The sequence below is a fragment of the Phascolarctos cinereus genome, unplaced genomic scaffold (genome assembly GCF_003287225.1).
Source record: "Phascolarctos cinereus isolate Bilbo 61053 unplaced genomic scaffold, phaCin_HiC Scaffold_4;HRSCAF=312, whole genome shotgun sequence".
In the NCBI taxonomy this organism is placed as follows: Eukaryota; Metazoa; Chordata; class Mammalia; order Diprotodontia; family Phascolarctidae; genus Phascolarctos; species Phascolarctos cinereus.
Genome location: NW_027555847.1, coordinates 219,528,768 through 219,551,345, shown reverse-complemented (window position 1 = coordinate 219,551,345; position 22,578 = coordinate 219,528,768). Strand labels below are relative to the sequence as shown.

General features: G+C 43.7%; 1 protein-coding gene across 3 annotated transcripts in view; it reads right to left on the bottom strand.

Moving 5' to 3' along the window:
- Positions 1-22,578, bottom strand: part of ELFN1 (extracellular leucine rich repeat and fibronectin type III domain containing 1) — a 190,973-nt gene that overhangs the window by 71,041 nt on the left and 97,354 nt on the right. For all 3 annotated transcript variants that reach the window (XM_020975267.2, XM_020975269.2, XM_020975271.2), the window contains one exon: positions 13,036-13,199. The gene's annotated coding sequence lies outside the window, so the exon portion shown is untranslated. The remainder of the gene's footprint in view (positions 1-13,035; positions 13,200-22,578) is intronic.

Below are 22,578 nucleotides of genomic sequence, written 5' to 3'. Positions count from 1 at the left end.
CCAGTTTTCTCATGTATAAAACTGGAATAATGCCTGCTTCAAAAGGTTGTAGTGAGAAACGTAATGAGCTCATGTATATGTGAGTGCCAGGCCTGGAGTCAGGAGGATCTGAATTCAAATCTGACCTCAGACACTTACTTAGCTGTATGACCTTGGGTAAGTCACTTCATCCTGTTTGCCTCAGTTTCCTCATCTCTAAAATGAGCTGGAGAAAGAAATGGGGAGCCACTCCAGTATCTTTGCCAAGAAAACCCCAGATTGGGGTGTTGAACAGTCAGACATGACTAATTAACCAAACAACAACATAAGAGAAACAACTTCACACACGTGAAAGGGATTTGAAAAATGGAAAGCACTCTTCAACTGCCTCCAGTTGAAGAAGAGTCCTTGTCCAACACTCTTCAGTGGGATGAGGCAGTTGTAACGTTAGCTCTGTGACCATGGGCAAGTCATGTTAACCTCACTGAACCTCAGTTTCCTCATCTGTAAAATTACATGGGAAAATTGCATGAGCACTAGCCACCCCTTGGAGAAGGCATGAGGAAAGCACTTTATAAATACAAAGGTGATTTATGATTGCTATTTTTTGGTGTTACTATTTTAAATGTTTTTGTTTATTTATTTTTTATATCACCTTCATTCCCCAATAGGTAACCCCCTCCTTCCTTTATAACAAAGAATAAAAAAGAAAGAGAAAAAAAGCACATTTGTAAAACTAGCCAACAGAAGAACCAAGTCCAGAAGGGTATTTGTACTACTCTGTGCCCTCAGTCCTCTAACCACAGATGGAGAAACAAAAAGAGGGAAGTGCATTCTCCTATGTCCTCTTGAGGGCCAAGTTTGGTCATTCTAATTATGAATTATGACCATGTTAATAATAATAATGATGGTGATAAAATCTGAAGCCAGGGCCTAGATGATCTTATCCCTGCTGGGTGGGTGGGGAAGAAGGAGCACTGTTTTTGAGGTAATTGGCTTTCTGGTAGCAAAATTAATGTAATAACAACAACAGAGTTTTACGCACTTTCCTCACAACCACTGTGAGGTAGGTAAAACTATGAATACTGATCACAAGGAGTCCATAGGATTATTAGAGAAAAACTGACTGTGGGGATGTTATCACCTTCTATAAGGTATGAGATCTTCTAGGAGCCATATTCAGTGGTCCCTTATTGCCTAGAAGATAATATACAAACACCTTAACCTTTAAGCCTCTCCACAATCTGCCTTTCCAGTTGACCATCTTCCAACCAAACTGAACTATGAGCTGGCTGCTGAGACCACCTTGTCTTTCCCTAGTATTGCGTTCATGCAAGCTCTCCTCCCAGGCCTGGGACAAACTCCTTCCACATCTCTAACTAATAATAATTTCCCTTTTTTCAAAGTCCAGCTCTAGGGCCACCTCCTCCTTGAAGCTTTCTTGGATCCAGCTTACCCAATATCAACTGAAAGTGACCTCTCACTTCTTACATTTCCCTAGTCTTTTGTCTGGATTTTTTATTTGTCTCAGTATACATTTTACTTAGAGATAGACGGATATACATATATATGTATGTATGTACATAATGGGTAGAATACAAACACACAGAAATAATGTGGATGTATATTTTTATACATACATATATTATATACATAGATATACATGGGTGCGTGTGGGTGTGTGTATGTATGTTGTATTCCACCTATTAGAAGGTGGCGCAATGTTGATAGAGTGTGGGGCCTGTAGTCAGGAAGACTCATCTTTCTGAGTTCAAATCTGGCCTCAGACGCTTGTTAGCTATGTGACCCTGGACAAGTTGCTTAACCCTGTGTCCCTCAGTTTCCTCATCTGTAAAATGAGCTGGAGAAGGAAATGGCAAACTATACCAGTGTCTTTGCAAAGAAAACCCCAAATAGAATCAAAAAGAGCCAGATATGATTGAAATGACTGAACAACACCCATAAAAAAAACCTATTAGAAACCTGTAAGTTTCTTGAGAGTAGTGACTTTCCTAGTCTTTCCTAGTATTCATTAAATAAATGAATGAGTGTCTCGATTTATTTTTCTTGTCACCTGGCCACTGTGGAGAAACTTATGCCCTGACGCCACCCAGGTTGCTGAGTCCCTCCCTAGTACTACCATTTCGGTAAGGAACCCAGCCTTGTTTTACCTCATTCATACCTGCACTCACTGCCCAGATCACCCTGCTCTTCCTCTTAGCCTGCTGCCTTGGCCTGGGTATCCTTCTCATCTGTAATTTCCCTCATTGGAATGTAGTAAACACCTTTATGTTAGAGGCTCTCTTGTTTGCTTGTCTTTGTACACCTAGTGCTTAGTATTTAATAAGTGTTTAATACAAAAAAAATAAGTATTTAATATACACTCACTCCATTCATCTCATCTGTCTGTCTGTGTAACTATCTGACTTTCTGTCCATCCATCCATTTACATATCTGTCTATCCATCCGTCCATCCATGAATGTATATGCTACTCTTAGTGAGCAGGGAAAGACCTACAGGGAAAAAAATCATGATTGCCAAGTTGTTGGAGAGAAAAAATGGCCTTGTGCTCACGTAAGTGGGTTTCCTGGGAGCTCTGCCATTCAAAAAGATGCCTTCCGAAGCTTAACTGCCCACCATCTGCCCTTTTGGTTGGGACATGGGTCAGGCATGATGGTTGCTGAGGACCACAGATGCCTAGGCACACTTGGGAAGAGAGGTGGCCAGGGAGGGGGGAAGAGAGGAGCAGGAAAAAGCTGCATTCTCTCAGAGGCAGTGGGAGGAAGAGAAGACAGCTTGGCCCATTTGGCACAGGGCAGCTCTGACTGTGGCCCCTAGGGAGTGTGTGTTCAAGAGACGCTAAGGAGAATCCAGGGCTGAGAAGAGCATTGCTCCCTCACACGGATCAGGACATGAAAAATGTCTCAGGAAGCCCTTAATCTGTCTGGTCCAGAGCCAAAGAAGTGACAAATACAAATGTTCTGGTTTTGTGATTAGATAGGAAAAAACATCAGACTTGGAGTCAGGAGACAGGTTTGAACCCTGCTACTTAATAGGTGTGCATCAGCGGGCCCTTCTGACTCAGTTTCTTCACCTGTCAAGCAGGGATTTTAAAATGCTTGTACCAAACATCTCCTTCATGGGCTATGGTAATTCAGTTTAGTTTTTTTTCAGTCGTGTCTGACTCTTGGGGTTTTCTTGGCAGCGATGCTGGAGTGGTTTGCCATTTCCTTTTCCAGCTCATTTTACAAATGAGGAAACTGAGGCAAATAAGGTAAAGTAATTTGCCCAAGGTCACATGGCTAGTAAGTGTCTGAGGTCAGATTTGAACTCAAGTCTTCCTGACTCCAGACCCAGGACTCTATTCACTTTACCACCTAAAGTACAATTGCGAGTTATTATTATTTGTACCAGTCTTCTGTGGCTCACTGGCACTTTTTTCTCCTATAAATTGTTTTTGCAACATATTTGGAGCTGTGTTTTTAAAATACAGAAAAGGAACTTCAAACAGCCAAGTGTGGATAGAGTGCTGGGTCTGGAGTTAGGAAGACTCATCTTCCTGATTTCAAATCTGCCCTCTGACATTTACTGTGACCTTACTGTGTGACCCTGGGCAAGTCATTTCACCCTGTTTGCCTCAGTTTCATTATCTGTAAAATGAGCTGGAGAAGAAAATGGCAAACCACTCCAGTATCTTGGCCAAGAAAACCCAAATGGGGTCACAAAGAGTCAAATACAACTGAAAATGACTAAACAACAAAAATCTGAATTAAAGAGTTCTCACTGCTTTTCCTCCATTTTATATGCCACCCCTGTTTAATTTCAGTTATTCTTAAAAAATGGACCACCTTCTGGAATTCAATCTTTCCTGAGCGGGAAAAAAAAAGGGGGTGGGGGAGGAACAGGCCCTTTTCACTTGTCCTCAATAATATGTCCTATGATCTTTAAAAAAAAAATTTTTTTTCCAAATGAAGATTTGCTTTCTCTCTACTTCTTCCCCAGCCCCCATGGAGGAAGCAAGAAAAACCAAAATCCTGTGTTATAAACATGTATAGTCAAGCAAAACAAATTCCCACATTGGCCATATATATATATATTAAAAAAATACGTCTCAATTTGCACTTTGAATCCATCACCTATCAGGAGGTAGGTACTCTATTTCCTCATGAGTCCTCTGGAATCCTGCATGGACACAGATTCATATTAGTCATCCCTATACACTACCTGGCAGTCAGCATGATGGACCATTAGCAAGCCCTGAGGTAGGTAGGGGCTGGAGTCTCATGGGGATAGAAATAAGGGAAAGAGACTGAGAGGTATGATGGAGCCGGAAACCCTGAGTCCCAGAGCTAGGAGAAATTAAGCACCTAGTAAAGCTAGGAGGCATGGAGGGAAGGGAATTAAGGATGGGAAGTAGAAACAGCCTAGGGCTGTTAGAACCCATGCAAGGAAGGATGCTTTTATAGCCTTCTTAGGTGGACAACATTAGGCTGGAAAGCAGTGACAAAGATGAAGACATGACTAAAATACTTAGGCATAGGGAACTCTTCTCCCTTCCACCTCCACCCATCCCCTCCTAACAGGACCTTTGGCTGGCTCTAACTGCTCCTTCCTCAAACCCTCCTGAGAACTGCAAAAATGGAGAGGGATCACCACTGATCTTACCCACTAAACTGAACTGTTTGAGTCAGAAATTCCCCTGCTTAATTGCCCTTGCTGGGATAAGCAGTATCATGTAGCACACGCGATTTGATTCCCGATTGTTTTACTTGCGTATGTAGGAGGCAGCCAAGTAATGTAGTGGGTGAGCTGGACTTGGGCTGGAGAAGTCCTGAGTTCAAATCCTGCCTGTGTACACCTAGGCAAATTTCTAAACCCCTCTGAGTCTCAGTTTCTTCATCTATAAAATGGTAATAATAATAATAGCACCTACCTCACAGGATTGCTGTGAGGGTCACATGAGATAACATATGCAGAGTGTTTGGCAAACCATAAAACTATGTAAGTGCTAGCTATCACCATCACCATCATCATTATTATTATATCTTGCTACCACAAAAGATTATAAGCGAAGACAAGAAACACACACACCTTCCAAGCAGTGCTAAGATTTTTGTTGTTATTGTTCAGTCATGTCCAACTCTATTTGGGGTTTTCTTGGCAAAAATACAGGAGCTGTTTGCCATTTCCTCCTCCAGTTTTATTTTATAGATAAGGAATCTGAAGCAAACAGAGTGAAGTGACTTGCCCAGGGTCACACAGCTAGCATCTGAAGCCAGTTTTGAACTCAGGTCTTCCTGACACCTGGCCCAGCTCCACCTAGCATCCCAATGCTATGTAAGAAACCTAATAAATAATTATGGCAAAGCCATAGATTGGAATGAAATGGAATAGGTTGGAATATTCTAACATTCAAAGAATTCTAGAATGTTATTCCTAGAAGGTGACTTTGAAAATCATAGCACTATAGATTTAGAGCTGGACTTTAGAGGCCCAGCCCCCTCATTTGACAGATGAAGAAACCGAGAATGAGAAAGGTTAAGTTACTTACCTAGGGTAATATGGCTGATGAGTGTCTAAGGCAGGATTTGAATTCTGATCTTCTTGACTTCAAGCCCAGTACTCTATCCTCTCTACCATTAACCCCTTCATTTTACAAAGGGTGAGATTAAGGGAGAGAGAGGAGAAATAACTTTATATAGGATTGTATATCTACCTACCTACCTGTGATTTATAATTAATATTACTTTTCAGTTTATAGTTAGGCATTTTTTCCTTTCCAGAAGACCTCATATTTGGGATGTATTCTATATTCAGGAGGAGGCCTACTTTTGGACCATTATGGTGGGGGCGGGGCTAGAACCCAGGTGGATCCATCCGTGAAGTGAATGACCAACATGTTTCATTCATAGTCCCAGGACGCATTGGCAATGGAAGCACACATGTCCCATTGATGATAGGGTGATGTTCAAGGCTTATATTTATCTATGGGTTACAATAGATTATAGTGGAATAGATTAGTTTAGATTTGAATAGAACAGAACGGTCTCTTCCATAATTTCTATCCCCTGGCCATGTGCTGTCAACATGGTCCAGGGCCAAGAAACCAGTACTAGGCTGTCTCCTTTACTTGTCATAAGAGGAGGTGGGTAAGGTTTGATGCTGGAGACATAAGAATTAGGCAAGTCTTGCATATGTATGTGTATATATGTATGTGTATGTGTTTATATATATGTATATATATGTGTGTGTATGTATATTTCTATTGGCTATGTCCTTTGTTTGTCATAAGAGACATAAGAATTAGGGAAGTTATAAGAGATATAAGGAGACATAAGAATTAGGGAAGTCCTGCATGTACACACACACACACACACACACACACACACACACACACACACACCCCTAGGCACTCCCTTACCAGTCATATATATGGATGACTGGTAAGGTGGAACCTAGGTATTCCTTAGTCAGGGGTACAACTGCCTTGTTTTCTCTTTACCAGTTTGATCCCTTAACCTCCAGGGGTTCAGCAGAGAAACCCTTCCGGTATCTTAGAAGCTTCCAGGACAGGCTTTCTCCCTGTCCCCTCCACTGTGCTCCATCTGAGCTGTGGCCACACTGGTCACGCCCCCAGAATGGCCCAGTGTCTGGCATATGGAAGGGGTGTGTGGAGGAAGGGAAATTTCAAAACCAGAAGATGCTACTTCTCAAAAATGGGAAGTCGTTTCTTGGACCTTTGGGGATGGGATCCAAGGAATTGGCCTTGGTGACCTGCTTTGAGGTGGCAGGCAAGGCCAAGGCTGGAGACGGGGGTAACTGAGCTGGGGGTGCCGCTCTCTCCCAGTCTCTCCCACTCAGCTTCCTTTGTCCTCTCACCAAGCTTGTTAGGCCTGCTGAAATGACTGACTTTCACCTGCTGCTGAACTGGTTGCCGTAGATACCCAGTCGACACTGGAGAGCCCCAGCAGTAACGATCCAACAGCCCTTGTGGACAATGGAAAGCTAATTAGGCATATACTGTCAGCCTGAAGCTGCTGCTGCTATAGGTTGAGAGGGGCATTACTGACTGAGCTCACCCTGTGTCCTGGTCCCCAGTGCTTGCTCCTAGATACTGGGCCTGGGCCTATGGGGCTAGCTCCTTGAGTTTCCCCTGTCTCTCTTGTTATATCCTTCTGCACTGTTTCATGGGTCGGTATGTCTCTGTCTCTATCTCTTTTTCTCTCTCTGTCTCCCTCCCTCTGGTCAGCTCAGCATCTTTCCTTGGACCGTTTGCTCTGCAGATTTCCATTGAGACTATTCAGGGCGATGCCAGATACAGTCGGTGCCAGCTCCCTTGCCCTGTCCCATACCCTATTCTCTTGGCCTACACACCATTTTACCCACCCCTTAAGGCTGCTGCCACTGCCCCCTTCCTCACCTCCAGACTTAGCCAGCCTGAAGCAAAACCACTTCATGCTATGGATTCTCACAGGGTCTGGGTTGACTTGAAACACTGGAGCTACCCCAGATCTGACCCAGTCTTCCTAAGGACCCTGGTCCAGATGGGCCCTGAGGAGTGGGCTGGGCTTTCCCCCAAAAGCACATGTGGTATAAAATGTGTCAAGAGATGGACAGAGGGGAAGGAAAGGAGGATCAGGCATGAGTCTCCTATTGGCATGGGGAGTCACAGACAGAGGGACTGAGAACAAACTATAAGGAGTGGGTGGGGAATTGTGGCCACTAAGTAACAGCAAAAGGGACCAAACCAGAACAGAATTCCAAGGCCCTAGGCCCATTTGGGTAAAAGGCATAATGTATCATGATCCAAGGGAAAGGGCTCTAGATGCACTTCTTTGCAGATGTGGGGCACTATGGGTGAGGAACATGGCATACATTGTCAAACTGAGTTGATGTGTTGGTTTATTTTGCTGAAATGCTTCCCCCTATTCTCTTTTATTCTTTGTCACAAGAAATAACTTGCTGGGGCAAGGGAGAGATAAACTGAAGGTAATGTAAAAACAAAAAACAAATATATAAAACATTTTTAATACTCTTTAAAGGAGGCTCCTAGTCTCAGCTCAGTCGTTAAAGTGCCATGTAACCTTGGGCAAGTCACTTCTCTCTGGAGCTAATTTCCTCCTTTGTCATATAAAGAGGTCAGAGTATGATCTCTGAAGATTTATTTTTGGTTCTAACAAAAAAGGCAAGTGGGTGAGAAGCAGAAGGGGCTGGCTGGAGAATTTCCAAATAGGAGGTTAATCAAGTACTAAGTAGACTTTGGGAAAAAAAGCCAACAATAAGGCAACCCATGCGGAGCAAATCGCTCCCCTCCAGGGTCTCTTTGAGTGTGTGTGACCCAGATGGCATCACTACAGTGCTCGGAGAGCTTTGGCCACTCTCTGGGCTGAGAGGGAGGAGAAAGGGACTCGATGCTGGCCAGGAATGGGGCCGGGAGGTTCTTGAGGGCCTCTTCTGGACTGAACTGTGCCAAGGAGCGAGGGGGGGCAGGAATGTTCTCAAGGATCCTCCAGTTCTAAAGTGAAAACATGCACGTGGTTCAGGATATGAGCATCCCTGAGTCCTCACTGAGGTATCGTTTTTGAGGGGCCCCTGAGGACCAATCAGCTCTGTGCCCCCAGAAATGCAGCTCCTCCCCAGCATGAATTTGGTTTCATGGCCAATTCCCTTCCCAGGTCTCTCTTTCTGGCAATTGCCCAGGGAGAGGGTGTAGTGCTGAAGTAATTGTACTTGATTCAGAGGCAAGTGGTGTGGGCTCTGGTCTCAGCCTTGCCACTTTCTAACCCTGTGATGTCGGGTGAATCACTCCTCTTTTCTGGGTTTTGGTATTTTTTTTAATCTGCAAAAGTGGGGAAGGGGTCTATACCTGCCCCAAGATCACGGGGTCATTGGGAGAATCAAATGACATGATGTATAGAAAAGGCCTTTGAAAAATATGTATACGGAAATGTGTTTTACATGACTACACACGTATAGCCTATGTTAGATTGCTTGCCTTGTCAGTGGGGGTGAGGAGAGGGAGAGAATTTGGAACTCAAAAAATGTTAAAATTGTTTTTACATGTAATTGGGGAAAAATAAAATATTAAATTTAGAATTAAAAACAAAGAAAAATATGTGTAAAGTTCTACATAGAAATAAGATGGTATAAGCTTCCATAAGGACCTTTGGGGAAGCTAGGTGGAGCAATGGATGGGGCACTGGGCCCGGAGTCAGGGAGACTCCTCTTCCTAAGTTCAAATCCAGCCTCAGGCACTTACTAGTTGTGTGACCCTGGGCAAGTCACTTAACTCTGTTTGCCTCAGTTTCCTCATCCATAAAATGAGTTGGAGAAGGAAATGGCAAACGATGCCAAGAAAACCTCAAATGGGGTCATGGAGAGTCAGACACAACTGAAAACAACTCAACAATAACAACCACAAAAAGGACCTTTGACCTCAGTCTCCTCCTCAATAAAACCATGGCTAAAGTCCAGAGGGTCAGACTAGATGATCTCCTAGGGTCTTTCCAGCTATCAGTCCTAAGAATTTATCACCAAGAGCACATGTAGAAAAAAAATTCAAATTTACCCTATGATATCACGATCTATACCCTGCCCCAACCTACCCAGTTCCAGACTAGGCCAAGGTGTGACCAAAGAACTTTTCATGAGGAGCTGGTTTTCTCCTTTAACAGCACAGGGCATCGAAGGAAGAGAAGGTGTCCCTACTTAACCTTGCCCATGGGGCCAATGATGGCCCCTCCTTCTGGGGCTCTCGTAGATTTTGGATAAGCCAGTTGCACTCCCACTGGTCCCAGAAGATCACTCTGGTACACAGTCCAATATGGATAAGGAAAGAGGGTCTGACAAGAGATTCAGAAGGTCTGTGCTCTGATCCTTACTCTTTGTCATTAATTTGCTGTGAGACCCCCAAGCAAGTTATTTCATTTCTTTGAGGCTTGGTTTACCCATTTATTTATTTATTTATTTATTTTAGACAATCAAGGTTAAGTGGCTTGCCCAGGGTCACATAGCTAGTAAGTGTCAAGTGTCAAGTCTGAGGCTAGATTTGAACTCAGGTCCTCCCGACTTCAGGGCCAGTGCTCTATCCACTGTACCACCTAGCTGCCCTCAGTTTACCCATTTATAAAAATAAGTGTGCAATATAATTCCTGCCCTACCTTCTTCCCAGGATTGTGATGAGAAAAAAAATACTTTGTAAATCATAAAACAGGAGTGGTAATGGTTTGTTGCTGTTGTAATGGAAGGTACACCATGCTGAAGGCCCCTGGCTGCTTAGAACTCTGACTCAGTCTCTAAAAGCCTGTGGGGGTGGTAGTCGGGGAGGAGTGAAATCCACAGAAAAGGGGAAGGGCGCTAGGCCTAAGACAAAAAACTTTCTGGAGACGCCTGCACCACTGAGGCGGCCCAGTTCCAATCTGTCTCCCAAGAGATAGGCTGGGCTTCTTGTCTTGGAGAAGCCCTGCCTAGGAGGCAGAACCTCCTGTCCTCCAAAGAGTGTTGGGAAAAGTCCAGAGGAGAGGCCTGGCAGGTGGACTCGGGCCCAGACCTCATGAGGCTCAGGTTTTCAAAGTGACCTGGCTCTGTATAGCACTCTCCTTGGCGTTAAAGAGAACTGGCCAGTTAAAGAAGCCCTGAGAAGGGCAATCCCATTGTGTTGGAGACGATGTTTGCCAGCTCTGGGGGAGGCCACCGGCAGCAGGACAGACTGGGCTCCCCATTTCTCTGAAGGGGCATGTGCCTACTCAACCAGAACTTCCTTCTCTCCGTCCATCAGTATCTCCTATTTTCATTCAACTCAAAATACAGAATCTTGACTTTACATGTTTGGCAAGGACCATAGGATCATCAACTTAGGGATGGAAGAGGTCTTAAGAGAGCATGTGGTACTACTGGTGATAGGAACTGAAGGTCGCGAGAAAGGGAGTTGACTAGCCCAAGGTCACCTAGGAAGTAACAAAATAGAACCCAGATGTTTAGCCTTCAAATCTATTGGTCTATGAATCTGTGAAGTGTTGTTCAGGCATTTCAGCTGTGACCCCTTCTGGGGTTTTCTTGGTCAGAGTGGTTTGCCATTTCCTTCTCTAGCTCATTGTACAGATGAAGAAACTGAGGCAAATGGGGTTAAGTGACTTATCCAGGTTCACACAGCTAGTAAGTGTCCGAAGCTAGATTTGAACTCAGGAAGGTGAGTGTTCCTGACCCTAGACCTCGTGCTCTAGCCACTGAGCCATCTAGCTGCCCACTGACTTGCCCAAGGCAATAAAGCTAATTAAATGTCAAAGACAGGATTTGAAGACAGGATTTCTGAGTCCAAGATCTAGTTCTCATTCTGTGCTATCACTATTGTACCCCTTTCTCCTCCAAATAAGATGAAGAAAATCACGGCTAAATGCCAGGAGAGCCCTAGGTAGGGAAGTTTGCATGGTATACGACAGCAGTTCTCTGTTTTTTGATCTTTGGACCCTTTACACTCTTAAAAATGATCAGGGACTCTCCCCAAGGAGGTTTTGTTCATGTGGGTTGTATTGATCAATATTTACCATATTAGAAATGAAAACATCTTAGTATTATTGTGAAAATAGTTTTGGCCTCAAGGACTCCCTGAATGGGTCTCACAGACCCTTTGAGCATTGTTGGTCTAGAGGAAGCTGAAGAACAAATGACCCCTTTCCCTCTGAAGCATTCCCTCATGATTTGTGGAAGCTCTTGGTAGTAACTCTCAGATATGTTGTGAATAAGGCCCGCATTCCCTGGGCCCATTCATCAGCTGACAGAAGACCAGGCAACATATAAGGGACCATACGACCAAGGGAGGAGTCATCTGGGCCACCAATCCATAGCAAATAGAGTGGAAGGTTGAGGGGGAAAATGGCCCCCCAAGGCATTCTGAGAGATAGAAAAGTAGGTGGATGGGTGGAGAGATGGATGGACGGGACAGGTGGATGAATGATTGGCTGGAAGGGTGGATGGAGGCAAGGAAGGGATGGATGAATCTACATAACCCAGAGGCAAGAAGAGAGGTGAAAATCCAGGGATGGAGAATAATAAACTGCAACTGCTGATTTCTTTCTGTCTGGGGACCTCTCTTTGCCATATCTACACAGCTACAGAATGTACAACTCCTACTAGGTGCAACACTGCTGGTATAGAAGTGTCTGGAAGACCATTAGGATGACACCCTTAGATTCCTTCTTTACCCCAATTCTTTACTCAAGTCATTTGGGAGATATTTTCCTTCCATGGGAGCATTTAATTCATAAGAGAACCCACTTGAACCTATGATTCATTTTACACACGCTTGCTTTAAATTGAGATCTGGAACATTCATGATCCTTAAAGAAATGAAAGGGAGGAAGGAAATAAGAATTTATTAAGTACCTACTATATGCCAAGGCACTGTACCAAGCACTTTACAAATATTATCTCATTTGATCTTCACATCAACCATGTGAGGTACGTGTTGCTATTATCTCCATTTTACAACTGGGGAAACTGAGGCAAACAAAGGTTACGTGACTTGCACAGTGTCATACAGCTAACAAGTGTCTAAGGCTGGATTTGAACTTAGGTCTTCCTAACTCCAGTCTCAGTGGAGTCACTATACCACTCACTACCACTCACTGCCTAGAAGAGGGAGTCACTTTTCATCCAGATTGATTTTTTTCCATGACTCAGATCCATTTTGCGTCCTAACTCCCTGGGGGAGAGAAATGGTCAAGGGCTTAGATAGCAGATTCTGTCTCTCTGAAGCCTTTTCAATATCCCCCAATGCTTCTCCAGTCATGATCTTCATGTCCCCCTCCTTCTGCCTTTGCCAATTCCTGTCTATTCTCATCCCTTTGAAATGACCCTAACTTGGGTCATGGGCTTGAACCCTCTCTGATTGCCCCCAAACATGAATCCTTTCAGCTCCAGTCGAGGTGCCTATCCTGGTTCCCTCTTGACCACATCTGGTTGCATCTGTACCACATCCGCTTGCCAACTGGCCACTTCTTTGAGAGGCAGCTTCCCCTCTCCCTTGCTGAGAGAGCACAAAATAAATCATCCCTTACCTGGAAGCCGGGGCCTGCCTGATGATTTGGAGCATCTGAGATGAGCAGTCTGGTGTATATTTCTCCTCTGACGTCATGAAGAGAGTCTACTCATCTCTCATTGCTGACAGACACTGGTTCCAGGATTTGTGGGGCAGGATCAGGCACAGAGACCAATACTCGATCTGCAGAGAAAGAAAAAAGAAGTTCTATAAGGGAGATGGGAAGAAAACAATGCCGGTCACAGCTCAGTCATCCAAGAGAGACCCTGGTCATCAAAACAGGCCATCCTTTGGGTTGACAGAGAGATCAGCTATGAAAGGATGAGAAGGAAAACAGGACATAGCTCCCAAACAGATCCAACCATCTGTTGGAATAAATCAGTTGAAAAGCCAGTGGGGTAGGATGGAAACAGAGAAAGACCCTTGCAGACAAGAAAAGCAGGACCATCCCAGAGGAGATTTGGTAATGGGAAACCTGGTATAGAGCCTTACTGATTTTTTCCTTTCTGCAAACTCCTATATTACCATCCATTTAGTATTTACCTTAGCCTGTCTGGCACATTTATTCTTTTTTAATGTAGACTAATTGTTATTCTTTAGTTGTGTCCAACCCATTTGAGGGTTTTTTTCCCCTTTTTAAAAATTAATTTATTTATTTTTAGTTTTCAACATTCACTTCCATAAGCTTTTAGTTTTAAATTTTCTTCCCCTCCCTCCCCAACTCTCTTCCCAAGACAGCATGCAATCCGATAGAGGCTCTCTATATATGTTCCTATTAAACATATTTTCACATTAGTCATGTTGTAAAGAAGAATTAGAAACAATAGAAAGAACCACAAGAAAGAGGAAACAAAACAAAAAAGAAGGAAAAAAAAGAGCAAATAGTATGCTTTGATCTGCATTCAGACACCATAATTCTTTCTCTGAATGTGGATAGTATTTTCTATCTTGAGACTTTTGGAGATACCTTAGATCCTTGCATTGCTGAGAAGGGCTAAGTCTATCAAAGTTAGCCATTGCACAATGTGGCTGTTACTGTGTACAACATTTTCCTGGTTCTGTTCACTTCACTCAGCATCAGCCCACACAGGTCTTTCTGGGTTTTTCTGAAATCCACCTGCTCCTCATTTCTTATAGTACAATAGTATTCCATTACATTCATATACCACAACTTGTTCAGTCATTCAATTTGGGGTTTTCTTAGCAGAGATGCTGGAGTGGTTTGCCATTTCCTTCTCCAGTTCATTTGATAGATGAGGAAACTGAGGCAAATAGAGTAAAATGACTTGCCCAGGGTCACACAGCTAGGAAGTGTCTGAGGTTGGATTTGAATTCAGGAAGATGAGTCTTCCTGACTCCAGGTCCAGCACTCTATCCACTGTGCCACAACCCTGGGAAGGTTATTGTCTCCATTTTGCAGATGAGGAAACTGAGGTAAACAGGGTTAAGTGACTTGCCCAAGGTCACAAAGTTAGTATCTGAAGCCAGGTTTGAACTCAGGAAGATGAGTCTTCCTGACTCCAGGCCCCACACTGTCCACTGCACCACCTAGCTGCCTAATCTTCTCCTCTCTCTTTTCATGGTCACCACCCTACTCGTACAGAAGGTCAGCCCTTTTTTTTGGGAAGAATGAATGAATGAATGAAAAAGCATTTTTTAAGTGCTTACTATATGCAAAGGACTGTGCTCAACCTTGACAATACAGATAGAAAAGCAAAACAGTCCCTCCCTGCACACAAAGAACTCATTCTAACAGGGAGAGACAGCATATTTGGTGAGACAGGATGAAAGACAAGACACCCCTCTCCCCCATGGCACTATGACACAGAGGGTGAGTGAAACAAGGCTTTGTGGGTACAAGGAGCAAATTTAAATTTAAAGGAAAAACACCTTTCTAGGACTAGTATAGATCCCAAAGATAAGCTAGAAAACCTGAAACCTCTATTCCCTTAGGAACAATAGGCCTGTCTAGGGAGAGCTTGTACCCAGCAGTGAGGAAGAACAGGAAAGGCGATGGGGTGTGGTAAAGTCTCTTCGCCAGAATGATTGATGGGATGCCAGGCCAGAGGCTGAGATATACTTGCACAGGGGGGGAAACAGCAGCACGCTGGGAACAATGTAGTCAGGCAAAAGAGATGAGGCCGATACACGATGTGGGGACAGGAGTCAGACAGAGGGGCAGGCACGGAGGAGACACTTATGATTCTTCTTTCCAATCCGCACTCGGGTGAGGGATGTGTTTGGCGCTCAGTAACACATCATGGTTTTTAAGTGAACAATCGCACCCTTTGATTTATATGTGGGTCGGGAGCACATTTGGGGAAGGCAGACATCACTGCTAATGATGGGCTCCTCAGCAGGATCCAGGAAAATCTCTTCCATTTCCCAGTGACTTATCACTGGCAAAAACAAATACAAATACAACCTACAGCTGGCAAAGGCCACACACACACACACAACACACACACACACACACACACACACACACACACAGAGATACATGCACATGGTCACATGGCAGGCTGTTGCACACAGACACATTCACAGATGTAGTCACACAGACACACACAGACACCACCACGTCAGATGGAATGCATGCCTCAGTACTCAATGTTCTGAGCTTATATGGACCAGGTTCCCCCAAATCATATCCCTTTGGCTTGTTTTGTCTTACCCAGAGTATCCTATGGGGAATTCAGAATACAGCTTGTGTCTAATTCTCCACAGGTGTGAGTCCCTGTGCAAGCTCTCAAAGTAGCAATGCATATCTGGTAACCCTACAGAAACCACAAAGTAACATAAAATACTCATAGCACCACAGATACAAATGATATTATTATCTTCCCCTTTCTAATATTAACTATTATTATGAAAGCCACCTTTACCCCCAATGACCTATGAAGGACTCTAGCTCTAGAGTACTACCCCAAAAGCTTGGACTCTCCCCTAATGGAAGTGAGCTTGAGGGTTGCTAAAGGGCCCATTGGCCTGGCATCATTCATGCGTAGTATTAGGTGAGTACAAAGCCCAGTTTTTCTTCTTCTAGCTTAATCACTTTTGGATTTTTCTATACAGAAACTCTTTGACACTCCTCCAAAAGTCGGGGTTCAGGAAATCTTACCCCTTAAACTCAGTTCCCCTCTCTCCATGATTGCAATCTCTTGGACTGAAAGGTTATAACACTGTGTCTTCAAGTCTGAGACCAGAAGCTCTCCCATCTCTCCCTGGAAAATGACATTGTGTCTTCTCCTGGGGCCATATTGTTGACAGACCCCACTGCTGCCACTTGCCACCATTTCTCAGGCCAAGTGGGAGAGAACTTATCCAACCTAGGATCTCAAAAGCCATTTAGTCCAATTCTCTCTTTTTATAAATGAGGAAGCTGAGGTGGAGGGAAGTAAAGCAACTTGACCAAGGTCATGCAGGTGATAAGTGCCTCCTACAAATGAACCTCTACTCAAAGGCTACCTTTAGTAGCTCCTAGAAAACGTGGAGAGTCTACACATATACAAGGGCTTCTCCCCTCACTATACTCCACCCTGCAGCCCTGATTGACTCTTAAATAGGAAGGAAGGAAATAAATATTTTTTAAGCAACTACTATGTGCTCGGTTCTGTGCTAAATATTTTACAAATTTTAATTTGGTAATTTTAATTAAATGATTTTCAAATCATTTAATCCTTTCTTCCACCCTTCCTCTCTTTCTCTTTTTCCCTCCCTCCCATCCTCCTCTAACTAGATGGATTAAAGACCCAGCACAAAGGAATGACTAATTCACAACAGCCAGAACCAAATAAATCTTCCTCAAATGCTAAGGCTTGATCATTCATCCTCAATGAGATCTGAACAGGCCAAAATTACCCAGAAGACATCCTTCATCCTCCCAATGAGGTACCCCTTGTCACGCCCTTATCCTTCACAGGAAAATATCATCAAAGTCCCCCAAAAGGGCTCACCTCCGTACAAATTCATCAAATTGATCAGGAAACATGCTGATAGATACACAAAGATAGCTGCCCACAATGACATGTAAACAGAGACACATGCATGTCACGCAGAGGCAAACACAGAAATCCACGTAACAGTCACATGGAGAAAGATGCCTTGAAAGGACAAGACAGGTTTCCGTAAGCAGTGGGAACTCAAGATGCTTTTTCCCTTTCGACCCTCCCTCTCAAATCCTTGAGATTAACTCAAATAACTCTCTGTCTCTGCAGTTAGAAATCTGCCACAAAGAGTGACAAAATACCCCTTGAGCTCTGACTGGTTGAGGGAAAGGCTGAAAAAGCGATTCCAAGTGGAAGGCTAAAGCCCTCATTCCTGCCTTTGTTATTCACCTAGAGACAGGGGGAGTAGTAGAGAGAATACCTGACTTGGAATCAGGAAAACCTGGGCTCAAATCCCACTTCGAATACTGTGTTCTCTTGTCTTAATGTCTTAATGGCTCCATGCCTCAATTTCCTTGTCTGTAAAATAAAGGGGTTGTACTGGACAGGCTCTACAGTTCCTTTCTGCTCTGTATCTGTGATCTATGATCCATTCACTCAACAAGTCTGTGTTGATTGTCTGTGCACCCAGTCCTGTGTGGAGAAGAAAACATGGTACCTGTCCTCTGGTGGCTTGCCCTCTGATTAGGGAGAGAGATGAGGCTTGAACATACATGGAAGTCTGACACTCTATCTGCCATTGAAGGAAGAGTATCTATAAGCCTTTACCACTGAACAGTATGGTCTAGCAGAGTGGTGGACTTGGGATTGGAAAGACCTGCTAGTAGTCTGACCCTGAGCAAGTTACTCAACCTCTCTGGGGCCTCAGTTTCTTCATCTTTAAATGAGATAGTTGGACTCGATGACATCTAGAGTCTCTTGTCATTCTAAATCTGTGATCTGATGAGTACTGACACGGACTCTTTCAGCTGCCTGTTAAATGCCTGTGAGGCTCCCTCCAGGGAGTGGATCAAACACAACTCAGTTATAACAACAGCCTCTTATGTTAGTGCAGATATTTAGAGTTTTAAAAGAGCATTTTCACATAGCAAAAGCAGCACTGGGCTTAGAATCACAGAATTTGAGAGGTGAAGAAGACCTCAGAAGCCATGGAGTCCAACCCAAACACCAAGAGTCAAAGGACCAGAGTTTGAATCCCAGCTCTATCTTTAATATCCGTGTGACCTTGGACAGGTCATTTACCTTCTCTGGGCCTTGGTGCCCTCATTTTTAAAACAAGGGGGTTGGAAAACAATTGAACTTGAATGCTGTGAAATTATAATGATCAAGATAGGAGAGAAGGCATCTCTTCTATTTCTTTGCAGAGGGTGGGGAGCTATGGGTGTCGAATATGGTACATGATATCAGACTTTTTCTTAGTTGTATTGCTCTTAGTTATAAGGAATGGCTCTCAGTATTGGAGAGGATGTGGGAAAACTGGGACACTAATGCATTGTTGGTGGAGTTGTGAACTGATCCAACCATTCTGGAGAGCAATTTGGAACTATGCTCAAAGGGCAACCAAATTGTGCCTACCCTTTGATCTTTTGACCTACCACTGCTAGGTTTGTAACCCAAAGAAATCCTAAAAAAGGGGAAAGGATTTATGTGTGCAGAAATATTCACAGTAGCAAAAAATTAGAAGTTGAAGGGATGCACATCAGTTGGGGAATGGCTGAATAAGTTGTGGTATGTGAATGGAATGAAAAAGCTATTGTGCCATAAGAAAAGATGAGCAGGCAGATTTGGAAAAACTTGGAAAGACTTATCTGAACTGATGCAAAATGAAATAAGCAGATCCAGGAGAACATTGTTCCGAGCAACAGCAATATTGTGTGATGATCAATTATGAATGACTTAGCTCTTCTCAGCAATACAGTGATCCAAGGCAGTTACAAAGGGCTCATGGAAAATGCTATTCACCTCCAGAGAAAGAACTAACGAGGTCCGAATGTAGATTGAAGCACACTGTCTTCACCTTCCTTGCTTTTTTTGTGTGTGGTTTGTTACTTTTGATCTGTTTCTTCTTTCACAACTATGACTAATATGGAAATATGTTTTACATGATTGCACATATGTAACATATCAAATTGCTTGCCATTTTAGAATGAGGGGAGGGGAGAGAGGGAGAAAATTCGAAACTCAAAATTTTGTGAAAATGAATGTTAAAAATTGTCTTTACATATAATTGGAAAAATATTATTTAAAAAAAGGAATGGCTCTATGAAGGAGTGGCAGAGGAATCTATTGGGAACTATAGATAAGAATTTAAAAAAATTAAATAAGGAAGGTGGACTAGATAATCTCCTCCTACTCTGAATCTTGACTATACACTCCTATAATCTCACCTGATCCCCACAACAGCATTGTGAAGTGGACAGATGGGGATTGTGCCCATTTTATAGAGGAACTTTACAATCATAAAGTGTTAGAGCTGGGAAGGACCTTAGACATCGTTTAGCTGGGTCCCACTCATTGTACTGAGGGAGAAACTGGGGACAAGAGAAGTGACTTTCCCAAGGCTTATACAGAGCTGAGATGAGAAATCAAGTCTCTTGACTCAGTTCAGAATTCTTCCAAATACACCATGCTACCTGCCTGTGTCAGTTTATCTGCTGTAAGCACAGTGGGCAAGGCTAATGCTGATGGTGGGAGGAAAGAAGAAAAAGGTTTAGAAACATTGATATGAGGAAGGAAATAAGGGGTCAGTGAGGGATGAATGGCAGAATGTCAGAATAGCAGTGAGGGTCCAACTCTGCTTACAAACCATGAACGTTGAGGAGGTGACATCAGCTCTCCAATGAATGAGCCTGGTTGGTGAGAGGCAAGGCAGCATCCCTATTATTTGTTTTTTGTTTTTTTTAAAGACTGGGGGGTATCCTCATCTTGCCCAGGTTGGAAGTACAGGGCTATTCATGGGCCTGCCACTGACTGATACAGGAACTCTGATGTGCTCAGTTTCCAGTCTGGGCTGATTTCCCCCTCCTTAGGCCCAGGGCTTCACTCATATTGATGTCAAACTTAGTGTAGACAGCTGATAGGCATACAGGTTGGAACTGCCAAGTGAAATTCACAGATATAAGATGGAGGAGGCACGACTAGATAACAGTTCATATGAAAAAGGTCTGGCAGTCTTATTGGGTTGTAAGTTCTACATGATGTGACATTGTAGCTCAAAAAATTAATGCTATTCCAAGGCAGCATTAACAAAAGTACAGTGTCCAGAATGTGGGGATCTGTTGATCAGACCATACCTGAGACTTTTGTTGAATTCTGGGCACAGTAATTTGGTTTTGTTTTTTTTTTTGTTTTTTTTTTAAATTTATTTATTTTTAGTTTTCAACATTCACTTCCACAAGATTTTGAGTTCCAAATTTTCTCCCCATCTTGTCCCTCCTCCCACCCCAAAATGGCATGCATGCTGAATACCCCTAATCTGCCCTCCCTTCCATCTCTCCCTCCCTTCTCTTATCCCCTTCCCCTTCAATTTTCCTGTAGGGCAGGATAGATTTCTATACCCCACTTCCTGTATATCTTATTTCCCAGTTGCATGTGAAAACAAAATTTTTTTATCTTTTGTTTTTAAAATTTTGGGTTCCAAATTTTCTCCCTTCCTCCCTCCCCTACCCACCCTCATTGAGAAGGCAAGCAACTAGATGCAGGTTATACATGTGTAATCATGCAAAACACTTCCATAGGAGTCATGTTGTGAAAAACTAAATATATTTCCCTTCATCCTAGCCTGTCCCCCATTTATTCTATTCTCTCTTTTGACCCTCTCCCTCTCTTAAAAGTGTTTGCTTCTGGCTGAGAATCTCAGGCCCACAAGGCTGAGAACCTCTCATGCCCGCTCGTCTTTACGGGTGTCACCCGGCTTCTGTGATTTATCACTAATAAACTTTTCCTCTGGCTGAAGAAGATTTGAGTTGAATTCATTCAGCAGGGCCCAGTACCACAACCTTGGGGATTTTGCAGCACCCCAAAAGTCCTAGACCTCTTCATATGGTTCCCTAACCGGGAAGCACTGCTAAATCTCTAACTCTTCTTCAGCCACGACTGACCTCTACTTCGGACAGGACCCCTTCTCAGGCTCCAGACAAGGGTATCGCAGTGGCGTCTTCTCCCCTGATTCCCCCCCCTCCTCCGGTGTCAGATTCCTTTCTTCTAGGGTCGGAGCCATCAACTTCCAGATGACTGTATACCAACCCAAGGTCTCTAGTCCACTGAAACTGGCATCAGCCAGGTTTTGGAGTTTGACCCCTTGAACAGGACCCAGAAAGGCAGGGACAGCTTTATGCCCCTTGCCAGCAGGAAGCAGTTTCAGAAGCAGAGACCTTTGCCCCTTTCACCAAAAGAATTTGGTTCTGATTTGTTTGAGGGGGGAATGATGGGGGCGGGGCCCAAGCCAAGATCTTCGCCCTTTGCCCCAAAGGGAATCTGACTCACAGGTCCCAGACCCTCATCTCCCTTTGAAAGCCTTAGCCTTACCTTTTAATCTTATTCAGATGTGCCCTAAAAGAATCTGGCTCCCTTTTGTCTATAGGCCCCAGAAAGGCCTTCTCTGGTCTCAAACTGTTCCTTATCGACTCCCCTTATCTCCTTTTGAAAGTCCTAGCCCCACCTTGATTTTGTGCAGATGCCTTTCAAACTTCTGCCTTCCTGTTCCCTCCATTAGCTATTCCCATTGTCTATTCAATCTCTCAGACCTCCCCAATTAGAATTGTTACCTAGACCCTTTTCCCAACCCCCTTCTCTGGCTACCCAAAGTTACTTCAGTATTTAAGATCCACCTTGGCCCTCATTCAGATGCTGAGAATCTCAGGCCCACAAGGCTGAGAACCTCTCATGCCTGGGCATCACCTGGCTTCTGTGATTTATCACTAATAAACTTTTCCTTTGGCTGAAACAAACAAACAAACAAACAAACAAAAAGTGTTTGCTTCTGATTACTCCCTCCCCCAATCTGCTCTCTTCTCTATCATCTCCCTGCTCTCTTGTCCCTTCCTCCCATCCCTATTTTCTGTAGGGTAAGATAGATTTCCATACCCAATTGAGTGTGTATGTTATTCTCTCCTTGAGCCAAATCCGATGAGAGTAAGATTCATTCATTCCCTCTCACCTTCCCCCGTTTCCCCTCCACTGGGAACAGTAATTTGGGAAGAACAAAGATAAGCCAGAAAAAAAATTCTGATGAGGATGACTAAGATGGTAAGAGAACCAAGCCATAAGTTCAGTCAAAGGAACTGGGGGTGTTTAGCCTGGAGAAAAGATGATTTAGTGGATGCATAATGACTTCCTTCAAATATCTGAAGGGCTATCATTGTGAAAAAGAATAAGTGCTGTTCTGCTTGACTCCAGAGGGCACATAACAGAAGCAAAGAGGTTGATAAGAGGCAAAGGTAGGTGTGATATAAGGAAAAATGTCCTAGTAATTATGGCTAGTGAAATGGGCTTCCTTGGGACACAGAGAGCTCTCCCTAACAGTAGGTCTAGCAGAGGCTGTATGGTCACATGTAAGGTTACCTGTTGTAGATGGGATTCTGGTTCAGGTATAGGTTGGACTTGACGGCCTCTAT